Source organism: Papio anubis, chromosome 9, assembly GCF_008728515.1.
Source record: "Papio anubis isolate 15944 chromosome 9, Panubis1.0, whole genome shotgun sequence".
NCBI classification, from domain to species: Eukaryota; Metazoa; Chordata; class Mammalia; order Primates; family Cercopithecidae; genus Papio; species Papio anubis.
The window spans coordinates 48593039-48609700 of NC_044984.1; the positions used below are offsets into that span (position 1 = coordinate 48593039).

At 41.3% G+C, this 16662-nt stretch overlaps 1 long non-coding RNA gene across 1 annotated transcript in view; it reads left to right on the top strand.

Annotated features, from left to right (window-relative positions):
- The first annotated feature begins 650 nt into the window (after nt 1–650).
- The window catches only part of LOC116268874, a 51265-nt gene continuing 35253 nt past the window's right edge, over nt 651–16662 (top strand). The window contains exons 1-2 of the long non-coding RNA XR_004176072.1: nt 651–1694; nt 3043–3145. This is a non-coding gene — a long non-coding RNA (uncharacterized LOC116268874). The remainder of the gene's footprint in view (nt 1695–3042; nt 3146–16662) is intronic.

Sequence of the window (16662 nt, forward strand, 5' to 3'; positions counted from 1 at the left end):
ATTTCAGGATGGGGATACAGAGTTTCTAATTCACAGAAATGTTCCTAACTCATAGAATGAGGATAAGATGACCTCAGCCTGGGGCCCAAAAGATATTAGGTGTAAAATATAAAGTAAATCTAACTGTAAGGTCAGGTAAATATTAAGAAAACTGAGAAAAAAATGCCGTCATTTACGTGCAGATAGTATTTTATTGCTGAAGTTTTGAACATTCTAAGCAGTCTTACTTAGAAGGAATCCCCAGAGGCTAATCTGTCCAGGGTCCCCTCTCTAGGCCATACTGCTAACATGTGGTTGGATGCCCTGTTCTTTTATTTATTTATTTATTTAATTTTTAAATTTTCCACTTTTATTTTAGGTTCAGGGAGTACATGTGAAAGTTTGTTGCATGGGGAATTGTGTGATGCTGAGGTTTGGGATAGGAATGATTCCATCACCCAGATAGTAAGCATAGTACCCAACAGATAGTTTTTCAACCCTCACCCCCGCCTTCCTTCCCCATTTAGTATTCCTCTGTGTCTATTGTTTCCATCTTTATGTCCATATGTACTCAGTGTTTAGCTCCCACTTATACGTGAGAACATGTGGTATTTGGTTTTCTTCCCCTGTGTTAATTTGGTTAGGATAATGGCCTCCAGCTGCATCCATGTTGCTGCAAAGGACATAATTTCATTCTTTTTTTTTTTTAAATGGGATGCCCAATTCTTAAAGATGTCAGGGGAACAAGAGCTCATGTACTATTTGACTCACCTATTATTAACTTTATCTTAGACCCAATCTAAATATCTTTTGCTGTTATCCCACTAGTTCTGTGTTAGTGGGAGTAGAGTAAAGCTTTCCAATCTCCACCTCTCTCTCTCTCTCTCTGCCACTTTTCTGCTTAGATACTTTTGCTGGCTTCCCACAGCCAGCTTGTTGAGTGCTTACTATATGTCACACACTGGTGCTTTATACGCACGATCTAATTCGATTGCTACATCAACCCTGTGAGGTAGGGGTTTTTTCTTTCTCCATTTTAACATAAGGAACACAGAATAGTTAAATAATTTGTCTGACACCTCATGACCAGAAAGTGGTGGAGCTGAGAAACTCTGTATATATTAAAATGTATATTTCATGTCTCCTGATGGCAGGACCTGACATCTGTTGTACCAAACACCGAGCCTAGCCCTCTATTTAGTAATGGTCAATAAATGCTTGCTGATGACTATGTTGATGAAGAAAAGAACAGTTCTATGGCCAAAATAATCAGGAGGAAGGGGAATCTTAATTTCGACTATCCAATTTGCCTAGGAGAACAAACTTCTTGATTCTTATGGACTTTGGTGACGCCATTTCAAGAGCCCCTACTATGTGCAGAGCTCTCCATTCAGTGGAGGAACCCTCTAGGGCTAAGACCTGATTTCTGTCCTTGGGGAGCTCACAGGCCAATGGAGGCAACTGCACTCAGATCTAAGACACAGATGTTTTTACTAAGTTAATGTGACCGTTGCAGGTTCTGACAGTACCCGAGAGTTTGTAGGCTCTGGTTTCCTCTGATGGTAGGAGGAGATGGTACAGGGAGGTCACAAAGACTGATGCTCTTTGGTTCTCCAGTTGTCTTTCAGGAGGTGTAGCCTGATTGTGGCCCAGGGAGTTTGGCTGTTCTGTGTGGTACACCTCCACTATGTGGTCTCCAGTGAGCTGCTCAGCAGGTAAGGTGGGCCAGTGATGATTTACCCCCAGAACAAGGTGAAGAGATGAGAGGACAGGAAGAAGCTCCTTAAGGCCACAGAGCAGCAGAACTGAAACGAGAACCAAATGAATCCACCTAAATGTCTCAGCCTCACAGGGTGCGGGTGGAGAGGAGGCGCCATTTCTGTCAGAATAACCTGGTGCTCCAATCGCTCCAATGTGCCTCCTCTCACTCCCGCCACCCTCGCTTTGCTTAAGCACCCTGCCCTGAAGCAAGAGCTGAGATGTCAGTTTTTGGGGAAAGTGAGATGCAGCGTTGCCTGACAAATGGGTGGGTCCCCCCACCCCGCCCAGTTTATGAGCCCAGGGTGGCTCCTCCCTTCTAACACCCTCCCTCTCTTTATGACCCTGCGCAATCTTTGATGTCTTCTTCTTGTGAAGGGTGGTGGGGGAGAAAGAAGCCAACCTTAGCCAAAGAGGTCCTGCCCACGATAGTTCTCGGGGGAGGGAAGGGGCTCCAGGGAGTAGGGCAGGGATTTTGCACAAAGAGCAGTAAGCTGGACAAGCTGACACACCAGCCATCCTTCCAGATCTGTATCTATTTGGGAAACGTGGGCACTACATTTGGTCTCTTTCATGGCAATAGAAAGAACATGCTTAGACTTTGAGCAAGCCAGACCTGGGTTCAAATCCTAGAACTTCAACATTCTAGCTTTTTGACCTTGGGCAAGTTGCTTAACCCCTTGAGCTTCAGTTTCCTCACCTAAATTAAGTAATATACTATTAATTTCATAGGATGTCATGAAAAACTAACTAAAACATGCTTACATAAAGCGTCAACATCCATCAAGTGTCTTGCGTCCAAACTTGTCCCTCTAATTAAAAGATAACATTTATTGACAGCAGGGATGTCAATGGCTTGCTGCCCTCCACACCCCTCCACTTTTTCCAACACCACAGACCTCTTTGCCTCTGTTTTATGTAGAGAGGCATTTTTTACTGAAGCATGCTCCACTTTCCTTACAAATGCACAAATCCCAGGATTTGTGCCAATCTTTTCTGTCTTCTGCAGGCTCCCATCTCAAAAGCTACAAAAAGAAAAGGTTGTCAGAGAGGTTCTCTTATCCTGGAGAATCCTGTAACTCCCTCTTTACACTTGGCAGTTTTCCCTCTTCTCTGCCATGTTCCCTCTCTCCACCATTAAAATGATTTTATTTGCTTTGCTCCTATTCTTATCCATCTATATATTATTTTTTATTTTATAGCTACCCTATAATGGTCTGGGGCTACCCTTCCTGAATCACCAACTAGGCTTACTTTAGGATTTAATTTGGTTTTATTGAAATTACCAAAATTCTCTCTGGGCAGGTGTAGACCTGGGCAGGGCAAAGTTCTCTGGGCTGTTGACTGTGAGGCCCCTCCCCACCAGTAGATTTCCAGGCCTCTTCAGTTTTGCATTCAGCCACAGCAGGTGAGTGTTTCTGGTGCATGTGGAGTGTGTATGTGTGTGTATGTGTGTGTCCTTACCCTATTTTGTCTTATAAAATCTCAGAAAATGGGTTTCCCACTCACACTACCTTTACTTATCCACATCTAGACTCCTGTTGGGAGCAAATGCTTGCCTACATTATTTTTGCCTTTTCTAAATTCATAAGTAGGAATTTAGAGGAATCCCAGGTAGCTGGTGTAAGTGCATCTGAGACCAGTGAATGCACCACAGGTGTCTGATTTGGATATAGGGAGGGGGTGTGTGTGGGTGTATGCATGTGTGTTTGTCTAAATGTAGCTGGAAGTGTAGATGTTTCCGCAAGTGGCTAGACACTACAGTCTCATAGAACTATGAGAACACAGATTTATACTGCCTAGGGAAAGGCTGTAATGTATCTTAAGAGGTGAAAGAAGCTGCCTACAAGAGGCCACAATACCTGCTCTGGGGGGATATAGACACATCCTAATATGTAGATTCTATCAGAGATCATTTTTGGTGTAAACTATAGTAATAGATTTTAGGCTGCTTTGTATCTTTGCTCTTTCTTTTCAGAAAAGTAGTATAGGAAAAGCTTGGTGGGGGAAAACAGATTTCCATTTAAATTTTCCAATGTATTACCTTTTCCCTTGAATAAAGATATCTTCATTAGGATTCGGAAATTTTCGCTTTACGGGGGCTGCACCCAGAAGTAGTAGATGAGGAAATAGGTATCAAAGCAAATGAGAATGGTGACACTGAAGAGAAACCTCCTGAATTGGATTTCTCATATTTATCTTGGAGATCATTGTCTGTCCTCCAAGGCCGCCAACCCACACAGATCCCATTGAGAGGTAGAACTCAGGCAAAACTTCTCCCCCACTTCTGTCTTAGTCTAGTTTTCCTGCTGCAAGAGAGACATTTTCAGTTCATCAGAGCTTGCGCCTCCCTCCAACTTAAGATCTAGATGAGTGTTTTCCCACCTCTGTCTTTCTACTCACATCCCAAATATCTCCAAAGAAACTGGGGAAGAGCTCTCTAATGGGGAACATGAATATTCCACTTCTCTATTAGAGAATCCCACAAAATTAGGTCAGAGAACTGCTGGACCAGGAGCCTCTGTTTCTCAGTACCGTGACTTTTGCTCTCTCCCCACTGCTTTGCTTGGCTGGAATCAATTGACATCGAACCTGCCTATTGCATTTAAGAGAAGTGGGAGTAGAGATAGGGTTTTTAAAAAGTTAGCTTCTTGTTAGGAAACTGCAAGGACTCAAGTGTCTCCCTAAGGATCTAATTTTGAATCTACAGGGTTGAATGAGAAACTAGTCCATTTGAGGCAGCCTAACACGGGGCACTTGAAAATTGACATTTTCTCACCATCTGTCCTTTCCTTTAAAAAAAATGTAACTTAGAAGAATATGATTATCCTAAAACATTTTATTTTTTAATTAAAGAGGGTTCATTATGCTACCCGTCTCATCTCGTCCCAGAGGAGGAAAACCCTGTGTTCAGCAAGTTTGCTAAGAAATAATTATAGGTTCAGATCTTCCCCAGGCCCCGAAATTCAATTAAAATTTTTTTGTTTTAAGTTGCTAGCAGTCACATGGTATGTATGTGTGTGTGCATGTGTGTGTGTGTGTGTGTGTGTACGTGTGTATGCCCCAGTTTTCCTTGTAACTATTCTGGGAATGGGTTCTCAAATGTGACAATCGTCTTCACATTCTCAGCCCAATTTCTTTGGCTATATCTATGTGAGCAGATATTAACATGGGGAAAAATCTTCTGCAAAAGGACGCTTACTTTGGTTTTGGTTTGTTGGCTTAATTTTTGGCTAGAATCACCCCAATTGTCTACCAGTCCCCAGTTCCTGGTATACTTCTCTGCCTTATACTGAATTAGGTCAGTGTAAATTAGTGGCTCTCAATCTTCACTGTGGATCTGAATCACCTGGGGAACGTTTAAACCATGGAGATGGCTGGGTCCCACTCCTAGATGTATAGAGTCAACTGGTGTGCCATGAGACCCAGGCATCCATATTTTTAAAAAGCTCCTTGGGTGATTCTAACGTGCAGCCAGGGATGAGAACTACTGGAGAGATGGCAGCTGTATTTGGATCACACAAATGATGTGAGATTTGGTTGATTAGTAAAGACATCCAAACAGGGTCATGAGACTCAGTTTGACTCTCTGCATTGTTTGGCTCACTGTATAGTTATTTTAGGTCATGTAAACATAGGGGCAGAGTGTTATCTGTTTATCCAGACTCTGAGTTATATTTAAACCTAGATGGGAACAGAAAGGATTCCATAATTTCCCCCCTACCACCTCTTTCCCCTTTCCAGGAAAGGTGACAGTTCTATTGAAGCTCTATCCCTGTTTACATACAGAAGGACATAAAGATTATTTAGGGAGGACAGTGGACCTTCCATAGGTGACAGGTGCTGTATGGGCAGGCTGGCACACCTAGGACATTCCAGGACATGGGGATGTATTTATGAGTTCACTTAAGCCATGGCTGACCTCTCCCACAGTTTAAAGAAAATAGCTAAAAACCCCCAGGCTTCAGGACGCAAGCCCTCCTGGCAGCCAGAACTATGGAAACAGGGTGAGTAGAGCTGTGTGAAGACAGATTCTTACCATATAATAAACCAAAATAGACATGTTTAATGGAAATCTAATAAATGAATTAATAAAATAAATAACACAAATGTGCCTATGAATCCCCATATATCTCAGCCTATAAACATATAGGTTTATATATATTAGTAGCTTACATATTGTGTATGCATGTGCGTAGATTTAAATAGACTGCTATATAAATTTATGTATGTAATGACAATAGCCTTATGGGGCATGGAAATAATTATGAAGCTATTTCAGGCATATTTTTTGAGAATTGTAGCCATTTTAATATTTTGACCGAAAATTTCATCAATATTCTGATGCTTCCAAGTTATTTAGATTTATAAAGTATGTATACATTTTCTATTTTGTATACAGATGTTCGTTGTTATCTATCTTAGCTTTTTCAAAGAGATGGTACTGAGTCTGTGTGTAAATAGCCAAAGTGGGCAATTCAGACACGAATAATCTACTCTGGGGCTTAGGTAATCTGAGTTTACTAGTTATATGAATCCGGTTCTAAACTCTTCACTTATTTGGTGCTATATAGACACAGCCTCTGTAATTTGAACCAGATGAATGCACTTCATTTTACTTTTGAGGATGCATGTGTGTGAATAGCTGCTAGGACCTTTGGGTCAACTTTTACTTATCTGCACTCTTGGAGAGAGGGAGTAGAAAACTACCCAAGAAATAGCTAAGAAAAATAATTTTAATTTGGCTTTGTAATGAAGTCAGAATCTCAATCTCTCTCTCTTTAGCCTGCTCTCACATACAGGTGCCAAATAAGTGAATACACCCACACCCACCCACCCACCCACACACACACTCGCTCTTTTGTCAAACTGACCCTCATATATTTCTGGGCTTGAATGACTGTAGCTTGATGGCCCATGAAGGGGAGGAAGTGAACCTAACTGATCTCCAGAGACAATGATAGACTAGCACACAGTATCCATATACGTCGATATGTGCTAACATATGTAAAGATATGCTTTTGTCCCCAAAGGCCTTAAGAAATTGTCTACAAACCACTATAAAATCTTTATCTGATTTCTATGCCATTTCTGCTTGTCTGATTAACATAGTTTGATTCTGCATCCAAAATGGAACAGATATTGGAATTGCATCTCCCCAGATCACCTCCCAGAGCTGGGGCTCAGGGTCACACGGTGGACAGTGGAGGGTGGGAAGGAAGCCATCCACTACCATCTTCCTGTCCCCTGTGGGTAGTTGGAGCTCAGCCGACTACAGAGGCTCCCGAAACTCGGCTTAACAGGTCCATTTATGGTGATATTTTATGAAAAAGAATATAGATGAGTTTTAATAAGACTCTTCTCTCTCTGAGCTGGCTCTGCAACAACTTAGCTTTAAATATGCATCTCATTCTCCTAACTGCTTCTCTTAACTTGTTGGCAAGACCAAACTGAGGCATATGGGGAGACAAAAACAAACCTGGCCTTGGAAAAAGACAACCCTCTCCAAAGCCAAGATTGGCTACCCATGGATGAACTAAAAAGGGAGTTTTCTGGATTGTTCAGTCTTAGATATCCCATTTCATTAAATATGTACAACATGAAATCAACTTTGTTGTTTTCTTGAATCCAAATCTCCCCTTTGGCAGGGCTGTGTAGGAAAAGGGAGTAGGACTGCTCTGTGAGTTTCATAGAGTTGCTGTTTCACCCATACTACTGGTGATCCACTAGTTACAGTGGGCACATATCAGCTTTCCGGTTTTCACCTGTGAGATATACAGTCACATATTATATGGGTTTGTGCCAGCAGAATGAAGTGGGGTGAGGAGGATTGAACCGGCACCTCATTTATTCATTCAATGAAGGTTTATTGAGCCTCTACGATGTACCAGGTGCCGTGCTATGTTCTGGGATGGTAAAGAACAAGATCCTTGCCTACAAGGTACTCACTGAATTAGCAGAAGAAATCAACATATCAACAGGTAATTATAATATAGTGTTTTAAGTGTACTGGTAGAAATAATGCACAAGGTATTACGAATGCATAAATGAGCAGAATCTAATCCACTCTTTGGAGTGGGGACTGCGCAGAGGGTGGCCTCTCGAGCAGCAGATGGCAAGCACTGGAACTTTATTTTATTCACCTTTGTATCTCCTAGTCCTAATGATGGTGCCGTGTTTGCTCCATGAATTGACCAAGGATTTAAGTCTCTTTAAATGCAGTGGCAAAAGCACTGTAATAGGAGTCAGGAGGTCTGGGTTCTGGTCTAGGCTCTGCTATTGCAGTTGGTGGCTTGGCCATGTCACTGCTTGTCAAGATGAAATTAGGGAGAGATCCTGGACCAATACCAGGCCACCACTTCCCTCTTTAAATAAAATATACTGCCCCTTCTTCCAATATGTCTGTAATGTATAAGAAATAAAATCAAAGTTTTCTTTCTATAATCCATTCATAAAGTAGTTGTCAGCTCTCCATAATTTTGTCCTTTTCTAGTTTCATGTGGCACTTTTAAAAGTTAGGGCAGATTGACTAGTACTAAGGAAGCTGGAACCTGGGAGAAAGTGAGATCATATTAAAAAGCCCATTTGGCTTAGTTCTGCCAGTGCTGAAAAACAGTTTAAACCCAGCCTGCACTTAGGGCAGTGGAGCAGCAGAGCCTGGGGTCCTCGCTGTGTCCTCCATAGAACTACTGTTTGCTTCTCTGCTTGAGCCCAGCAGAGTGTGAGGCTGGTGGCCAAAGTGTGCTGACCTGATTGCAACAGGAGGGCTTGCATCCCTCATGATCATGCTTCCTCTTTCTTTTTCTTGAAGGAAGGGAAATAAAACCCAAATGTTGTACATCTAATCGAACAACTCAGTATTATAGCTGGAGGGCCTGATCCTTCTCATAGTATCCTTTGCTGTTTACCTCCGGAACACCAAAACTCTTGTTTACCTTCATCTTCTTTTCTGTAATATGGGGGCTGCGTTGAGGGTGGTCTCTTGAGAAGCAGATGGCAAGCACTGGAACTTTATTTTATTCACAATTCCTGCCCTACTATTTAATGTGTGTTTCTTTTATAGTACTTACCAAAATTTATGATTTATATTTGATTAGTATGTCTTTCTAACTAGATGGTAAGATTCATGAATGCAAGGATTTTATTTGTTTTCTTCTCCATTTAATTCCCAGCATCTAGTATGGTGTTTCTAGATAGTAGTCACTCAATAAATACTTTATTTTTTATTTTTTTAGACATGGGATCATGCTGTGTCACCCAGGCTAGAATGCAGGCGCATGATCATAGCTCACCTTAACCTCAAACTCCTGGGCATAAGTGATGCTCTCGCCTCAGCCTCCCATGTAGCTGGGACTACAGGGGTACACCACCATGCTGGGCTAATTTTTTATTTTTTATAGAGATGGGAGGTGTCTCACCATGTTTCCCAGGCTGGTCTTAAACTCCTGGCCTCAAGCGATTCTCCTGCCTCAGTCTCCAAAAGTGCTGGGATTACAGGCCCTGCCTGTGCTCAGCCTCATACATACTTTTGAGTCACTGTGCCCAGCCTCATACACACTTTTGAGTAAATGGATGAATGGTGTTTTCAAAGTCGAGTATTATGAAGTATTTGAAATCACTTTGAAAAACTGTAAAGGAGAAACATGTAAAGCATTGTTTCTTCTCAACTAGATTGTAAGTTTCTTCATTGTAGGAACTGAGTCTTATACTTTTTATTTCCCATCAATCTAGCATTTTCACCTACTAGGTACTCTGTAAATAATTATGCTTATCACTATAGTGTTTAAAAGAACATCATAATACTTGCAGCAAACAACCTGAAAATGAATTTAAGAAAAAAAAATCCCATTTATAATACCATCAAAAATAATAAAATCTTTAGGGATGAATTTAACAAAAAAGCACTCAACAAAGAAGCACAAAACTTATACTCTGAAAACTACAAAACACTGTTGAAAGAAGTTAGAGAAGACCTAAATAAATGTAAAAACATCCCATGTTCATGGCAATATTTTCCAAGTTGATCAAAAGATTAAACACAATCACTGTCAAATCCCAACTGGCTTCTTTGCAGAAATTGATGAACAGATCCCAGGATTTATATAGAAACCCAAGGGACCCAAAATACCCAAAACAATCTTGAAAAAGAGGAACAAGATTGGAGAACTCACATTCCTTATTTTAAAACTTACTACAAAGCTACTATAATCAAGACAGCATGGTACTGGCATAAGGATAGAGATATGGTTATCCAGTGGAATAGAGTTAAAAGTCCAAGAATAAACCCTCACATTTTCAGTCGATTGCTTTTTGACATAAGTGCCAAGACAATTCAGTGGGGAAAAAAAATGGTCTTTTCAAGTAGTGCTGGGACAACTGCATAGCCACATGCAAAATAATTAAATTGGATTTCTATTTCACACTACATATAAAAATTAACTCAAAATAGGTCAAAGACCTAAATCTAAGAGCTAATTAAAACGGTAAAACTCTTAGAAGGAAACATAGGTGTAAGTCTTTGTGACCTTGGATAATGCAATGATTCCTTAGATAAAGGCACAATTTAAAAAATAGATCAAGAGGACTTCATCAAAATTAAAAACTTTTGCTTCAAAGCACACCATTGAGGAAGTGAAAAGACAACTCACAGAGTGGGAGAAAATATTTGCATTAATATATCTGATAAGAGAATTGTATCGGCTGGGTGCGGTGGCTCACACCTGTAATCCCAGCGCTTTGGGAGGCTGAGGTGGGTGGATCATGAGGTCAGGAGATTGAGACCATCCTGGCTAACACGGTGAAACACCATCTCTACTAAAAAGATACCAAAAAAAAAAAAAAAAAAATTAGCTGGGCATGGTGGTGGGTGCCTACAGTCCCAGCTACTTGGGAGGCTGAGGCAGGAGAATGGCGTGAACCTGGGAGGCAGAGCTTGCAGTGAGCCAAGATCATGCCACTGCACTCCAGCCTGGGCGACAGAGCAAGACTCCGTCTTAGAAAAAAAAAAAAAGATCTGAATAGAAATTTCTTCAAAGAAGATATACAAATGGCCAGTAAGCATATGAAAATGTTTCCTACATATTCCTAACATTATTAGCTACCAAGAAAATACAAATCAAAACCACTATATGATACCACTAGGATGATTACAACAGTAGTAAAAACAAGGTAATAATAAGTGTTGGTGAGGATGTGGAAAAATTGGAATCCTCATGCATTGCTGGTGGGAATATAAAATGATGCAGCCATCTTGGAAAACAGCATTTCCTCAAAATGTTAAACCTAGAGTTATCACATGACCCGGTAGTTCCACTTCTAGGTATATACCTAAGAGAAATGAAAACACATATCTACATAAAAACTTCTATATGAATGTTCATGGCAGCATTGTTCATAGTAGCAGAAAACCCAAATGTCCATCAATTGATAATGCATAAATAAAATGTGGGACATCCATATAATGGAATATTATTTGGCAATAAAAAAGAAATGAAGTATTGATACATGCTATGACATGAATGAACCTTGAAAACATTATGCCAACTGAAAGTAGCCAGTCATAGAAGACTACATATTGTATAATTTCATTTATATGAATTATTCAGTGTATAGGTATGCTCTATATTTGGGGTAGAGGTATTCAGGGCATAGGTAAAGGTATAGGTATATGTTATATTCAGGGTATTAGTTCAGGGTATCGGTAAAGCTATAGAGACAGTAGATTAGTGGTTGCCCAAGGCTAGGGGTGTTGTGGGGAATAGGGGAATAGGGAGTGACTGCTAATAGATACAGGTTTTCTCTTTAGGGTGTGGATATATATATATAAATTTTTTTTTTTTTGATATGGAATCTAGTTCTATTGCCCAGGCTGTAGTGGCACGATCTTGGCTCACTGCAACTTCTGCCTCCCGGGTTCAAGTGATTCTCCTGCCTCAGCCTCCCAAGTAGCTGGGATTACAGGCGCCTGCCACCATACCCAGCTAATTTTTGTATTTTTAGTAGAGACGGGGTTTCACCATGTTGGTCAGGCTGATCGGTCTCAAACTCCTGACCTCATAATCTGCCTGCCTTGGCCTCCCAAAGTGCTGGGATTACAGGCATGAGCCACCACACCCGGCCTATTTCTTCATTTTTCTATCAGCTTGGTGCTTTGGAGCATAGAATGAAAGTTGTAGGCAGATTTTTCTTTTCTTTTTTTGAGACAGGGTTTTGCTCTGTGGCCCAGGCTGGAGTGCAGTGGCACGATCTCGGCTTACTGCAACCTCTGCCTTCCGGGTTTGAGCGATTCTCTTCCTTCAGCCTCCCTGAGTACCTGGGATTACAGGCGTGTGCCATCATGTTCAGCTAATTTTTGTATTTTTAGTAGAGACTGGGTTTTGCCATGTTGCCCAGGCTGGTCTCAAACTTCTGAGCTCAAGTGATCTGCCCACTTCATCCTCCCAAAGTGCTGGGATTGCAGGTGTGAGCCCGTGTGCCCGGCCAGTAGGGTGGATCTTAAAGGAGAAACAAGAAGTGGAACAAGGATGAAAGGGAATTCAATTTGCTAAGTTTTTGGGAAAAGCTGAGAAGTGTGCTCACTTTCCTAGCCAATGTAATTAGGTAAGTTTTGTGTCAAGACTCCAAATGTGACTGTTTTTTATTGAGCTTTCTAGTTTTGGTTGTGGTGTTTGAAACCTAATTGACCCAGCCACCTTCTTTGGATCCAGAGACACTAAAAATGTGAAACATTGACCTCTTGTCCTTAGTCTCCTTCATCTTTCTGAAGATCTGGATAATTGGTGAGTGTGGAAGAAAGCCAGGGAGAACCTTCTGTCTGTCTTGAGAATGGAAGGGTGACAGGAAACCAGGGAGTGACTCAGGAAGACTGGAGTCTAGAAACACAATGCTCTGAAGACTTCCCTGGGTATATAATGGGAAGCAACTTGGATGTCTTGATGACTGCTTGAACTACTATGCTGCAGTTTCTATTCTAATCTTTCTTTATGTCCTTTCTCCAGGATCCAAACTTCAGTGACCTGAGTACCTGTCACACCTATTTGTTCTGAATAGCCCCTTTGAACAGAGCCTTTCTTGACAGAGAAAAGGAGTATTGGTAGGTGTGGGAGGCAGGGAGATCTAGCAAAAAAGAAAAAAAAAAAAGAATTATTAATAGCTGTAGTCATTGGGAAACTCTCAGCCTGATGGGGAAAATAATAATCAGATTTGAGAACTAAGAATCAACAAATATAAAGACTTTCTTCATTAGAACAAAAGCTTCCTTGATGAAAAAAACATTGAGCTAGATTTTAAAGGACCTTTAGAATGCATATTGTGGCAAAGGAGAAGAAACTCCACCCAAGGCAGCCAGCGTAAGCATGGTGGAGGAAGCATTTTCTCCCATGATGTTGGGCCTTAGTCACAGGAATAAGCGCTGCCCAGAGCTAGTTAGCTGTGACCCTGTTCCTGCATATCCTGAGTGATTTGATGTGACTATCTGAAGTCCAGTTAAGGGTCAACTGACGGAGCAAGTGAGGGGATCCTATGAAGTAACAGTTTGGCTTGGGTCTTGACTGGAGAATTCAGTGCGTTTGAAGTTGCCTTTAAGAGGAGTAGAAGTAAGAGCATTAGGAGCCCTTGCTGGCGTGTGGGTTACCTACACCAAAACAGATTTGTGTTCTGCTCTCTGGCCAGCGCTATTCTCTGCTCTTCTTATCCCAACTTGCCTAATTGATACCTTGGCCGATGGTGTCATTAACAATGCTTGAATAATAGCCTGACTGGCTGATTTCAAAATGAGAGACATGATTAATATGTCGGAAATCCAGCTGGGGGGAGCAGGAAAGGGGATGTTCCCCAAGGAAAAGAAAATGGGGGAGGGGTCCTTCGCCCCCTTACTGCCAGTCCACTGTCTTCAGCAGAAGGGAAGAACTTGGGGATAGGAGTCTGACTTCAGCTCCTTCTTGGTTTGCTGATCCCTCTCCATTTCCCCTCCCTTACCTCCCCCAACAGCACACGTTCTGACACCTACAAGCTCGTTACATGATGATGACCTATATTTTTATCTTTTTTATGAGCATCAAACACACATCGTCTTGCAAGCACATGTGTTTTTTTCCCCTGTTGACGTGTGAGTGCCTTTGATGGTAATTTATTGTAGGGTTGAGCAGCCAGGTCTTAATTGTACCCTAAAATTGCTTACCATTTTGATGCCTCCAAACCATCCCAAAATGTACCTTTTTCCTACAGAAGGGTGTGGGGCAATCTCTTTTTTACTGTGTTCTATGGTGGAATGTGAAGCTTAGAGAGAACATGAGGGAAAGATTCCCTAGCTGGGTTTCAGGGATGCCTTGGTCCCCAGCTTCTAATTGTAGCTGGGCTGTATGAAAGTTCTGCTCTACTCAACAAAATTTAGACTCAGTTTTTCCCTCATGGTATAGGGTCAACATGACTTCACTGGTTGCTCAGAATGGTCAATGGGCAGTTTCTACTCCAGCATTCAGACTTTTGGGGAAATTTCCATTGTGGCCACTTGTATCTGTGACTGTAGATGGGATTAGAAATGAGAATGTTGGTATTAACCAAGGGAGCCTGGGCTATGAGAGGCAGCATATCAGGCCTTCTGCAGTCTCCTGTAATAAACTCTACCTCCACATCTGACCACTTCTTCCCTTGGCTTAGGTAGAATTCCACATTCCTGTGTACAGGGGAATAGAGGAATACCAAAGAATACCAAAGCCCAACAGAACTTAGTGGTTTGGTTTTGTTTTATTTTTGAGACAGGGTCTCACTCTGTCACCCAGGGCAGAGTGCAGTGGCACAGTCTCAGTTCACTGAAGTCTCACCCTCCCAGGCTCAAGCCTCCTGAGTAGCTTGGACTATAGGCATGTGCCACCATGCCTGGCTAATTATTTTTTTCGCAAAGACAGAGTCTCCCTATGTTGCCCAGGCTGGTCTTAAACTCCTGGGCTCAAGCAGTCCTCCCACCTCGGCCTCTCAAAGTGCTGGGATTACAGGTGTGAGCCACCATACCTGGCCAGAGCTTAGTTTTTAATTATAATTTGAGTTTGGGCCTAATAGTCTCCTTGGCTGTGGCCTCACTTTGTCCCTCAGTGCAATAGACAGCATCATACCCTAGCACACTCACATTCATTACAGAAGGATGAGTCAGTGTTCCAGAACAACTAGAAATGTAACCCATGTCTCATGAAAATATAAGGAGAAAAGAAAGACTTAAATTCCTATCATTCCTTCTGGAGAGGCCAGGGGTAGTATCCAATATTAACCCAGGCTGCTGTGCTGGAAACCAGTCTACCTACAGACTGGATCCGTGTTAGCTCTTGCTACGGACTCTCCATTCCAGCTGAGTTCATTCTTCTGTCTCTCACACATGACACTCATTGCATGTGCTTGTTCATACTTGCCTCCAAACATGTATACAGGCCAGTTTCCTCCTTACCTACTCCAGGTACTGTTTCTCCATCTTCTCTGTCCAACTTTGTCCATTTTCTTTGTAGATACCCAGTCCTGCCTGAGCTCACTTCCACCAGAAAACCTTCTTAATTGGCCTTACCTGGCTCCAAGGACTGCACTATTCTATAGTTCCTCAACATTGTGTTATTTGCACTTATTTCTGTAATCTACTGTCTGCCTGTGTCCGTGGAGGGATGTTGTGTATCTGTCTCAATTAGCCTCCTGACTGAGAGCAGAGTTATTACCGTCACCTTCTTCAGTGGATTAAAATCTCTTCTGTTAAAGGCCTGTCTCTTCTGAAAGACTTTACACTCTTCCTTGGTGTCCGTGGCAGTGAAGTTGTATAGGAGCAAATGAGCTTGAGAAAGACAGCAGCTTCCATGATGGAGTCCATGTGAAATCTCATTTTCCTATAATAACTAGGACATTACTGGTTCTCAAACTTCAGAAAATGAGTCAGTTATCTGGAAATTTCAAAGAAATATGGTGCATCTATCTTAATTCCTGGTTTTCCAATATACAGATAATACAATTAGAATTCTGTTGCTTGATCTTCAGGGCCCTCCATGGCGACAATAATATTGGTATCAATATTCTTTTACATAACCTAGACTACAATCTCGTGGGTCTACTTGAGTTTCTTCAACTTGTTCTATGCCTCTAGACCTTTGCATATGCTGTTCTTTCTGTCTGGAATGCCATCCTTTCCTCATCAGCTTGCCAAGATCTGATCCTTCATTTAAAGCCTAGCTTAAAATCTTCTCCAAGATTACATCCTAGATCTCTGTAGCAAGAATCATTTCTGACCCTCCTGCAACTATAGTGTCACATTGTTTGAGTCTCTATTATACTACTGTTTTGTACTAGAATAATATTTACATATTTATTATCTCTTTTACTATTTTGTAGGTTATGGGAAGGTGGAAATTGTATATATTTTTTCTCTTCTTTTTTTTTCCCTCCTTATTCTCTGCCATCTTGTACCAATTTCAAACTAACTCCCCCAAGATTATTTATTTTTTAACTGTATATCCCTTTACATTTTTGGGCTTAACGTAATGCTTTGCATAGGCAATGCTCAAGAAATATAAATTAATTTGGATAATACAGCCAGGTTTTTTTTTTCTTGTTTTCAACTTTTATTTAGATTTCAGGGCTACACATGCAGGTTTGTTACAAAGGCATATTATGTGATGCTGTGGTTTGGAGCACAATTGAACCCTTCACCCAGGAAGTGAGCATAATACCCAGTAGGGAGTTTTTCAGCTCTTAAGCCCCTCCCACCTGTAAACAGACAGAATTTACACTCTTCCTTGGTCACCCATTTTTATGTCCATGGTAGCAGAGTTGTATAGTTTTATCAAGCTCATCTTCATTCCTCAGTATCTATTGTTTTCATTTTTATGTCCATGTGTACCCAATATTTAACTCCCACTTATAAAGTAAGAACATGTGGTATTTGGTTTTCTGTTTCTG